The sequence below is a fragment of the Oncorhynchus mykiss genome, chromosome 15, assembly GCF_013265735.2.
Source record: "Oncorhynchus mykiss isolate Arlee chromosome 15, USDA_OmykA_1.1, whole genome shotgun sequence".
Classification (NCBI taxonomy): Eukaryota; Metazoa; Chordata; class Actinopteri; order Salmoniformes; family Salmonidae; genus Oncorhynchus; species Oncorhynchus mykiss.
In genome coordinates, this window is record NC_048579.1 from 53,141,792 (window position 1) to 53,143,728 (window position 1,937).

Genomic DNA, 1,937 nt, shown 5'->3' on the forward strand with positions numbered 1-1,937 from the left:
CTAAATTTACTGTAGACCTGGATTTACCTAAATTCACTGTAGACCTGGATTAACCTACATTTACTGTAGACCTGGATTAACCTAAATTTACTGTAGACCTGGATTGACCTCTCTCTCTATCTGCACAAGATCTGTTTTATGTCAAGTTCTATATATACTTAGATGGAAGAGATATATGTAATCGATGCAATGCGTTGAGTGATACAATATTGCCTGTTCTGTTGATCCAAATAATAAATATGCACCAAAACATACGTTTGTCTCTACTGCATTATGTTCAGTACAGTGTGTGTGTGTGTGGTTCCCCAGGGCAGGGCCTGTGGTTCCTGGCTGAGCTGCCTACCAGTGAAAATAGGGCTGTTTGGTGCTGGTTCCAGCCCTGTGCCCTGTGGCAGGCTGGTATAGAGCCCAGACCACATATCTTATCAACTTACCCCCTGGTACAGCTCTCAGCTCCCAAGGCCTTAGATACAGTACTTTTCCCCTTGCACTGTAGTCCTTTTTAACTGGTTGTTGATCGCATGCAGAACAGGAGACTGTAAACAAATTCCCCAACATGTGGCGGCTTGCAGGAGAATAATTATCCTTTCCATCCCATCTCCTTCTCTCTCTCCTCCCTCTTCTCCCTCTAGACTCTAAGGATACATCTCATCTCCCTCTATTCTCTCTCTTCTCTCTCTTAGTCCTCTCCATCATCTCTATTCTCTCTCTTCTCTCTCTTAGTCCTCTCCATCATCTCCCTCTATTCTCTCTCTTCTCTCTCTTAGTCATCTCCATCATCTCTTTCTTTTCTCTCCTTCCCCTCTTTATTGTCACTCTTCTTCTGTTTTCTTCTTTGCCTCCCTGCAGAGTGCCTTGGAGCGAGGCGCTTACACCCACCCACCTACCCACCCTCTTTTCTATAACCTGTAGGGAACACAATAAATGGTCTATACTTGGCATGTAGGTTTCTCACTTATGGGTGGCACAAATTGGGATATGGGGGAGGGAAATGGGCAAGGTATATGCAAATTAAATATTCTACTATTTACTGTAGTGTTTTTTTATGTGTATTTTTGCTGACTAATGTTTTTGCGGACATTACTGTAGTATTTACTACTGAGTGTTTTTGCTGATAATACTGTAGTTTTTACTATAGTATTCTCCAGTATACTACAGTATATTACAACATTCTATAGTATGTGTGTAGTATAGTACTCTACAGTATACTACAGTTTACTACAGAATTCTATAGTAAGTACTGTAGTATTCTATAGTAAATTGTAGTATTTTTTTCATGTGGTCTCCTGTGGTGTCGTAGCCCTACACCCAGAGACAACCAGGGACCCTATCCACCCTCCTCTCCTCCTCTTAGCCTGAAGATAAGATTATGTTTTAATTGTCACATCTTATTTAGACAGCAGTGACATTCACTAGGGGACAGCACAGAGCGGAGGGGCGGGCCAGAGTAATCAGAGGAGATGAGAGGGAGAAGAGGGAGAGAAAGAGAGAAAGAGAGAGAGAGAGAAAGAGAGAGAGAGAGAGAGAAACCGCTGGCGCCCAGTCATCAAGCAGCTGCAGCAAGAGGAATTTAGCTCTGAGCACTCTCCATCTTCCTCCCTCCCTCCCCTCCCTCGTTTTTCTCATCTCCGCTCTTTCTCTCCCACCGCCAGGGCATGATCTGATTTGACAAGCACGACGCTGTCATCTTGAGTTTGTCCAATTTGAAATGCTAATTAGTGAACTCGCAGCCGTTTTGTTTCACTCGCCGCTGTTGTTTGTCTTTGCCATTTGTCTTCTAGTTGTCTTCTCTTGACTCTTTCTCCTTCCCCTCTGCTCTTTCTGAGGCTGGAACTTCAGACCCTGGTCTGTCTCTGAGACGCAGACAGTGGAGCAAGATGGTATCAGGGTATTTAGGTCATAGCACCACGATGAGGAGTCCCACAGGACAAACAAAG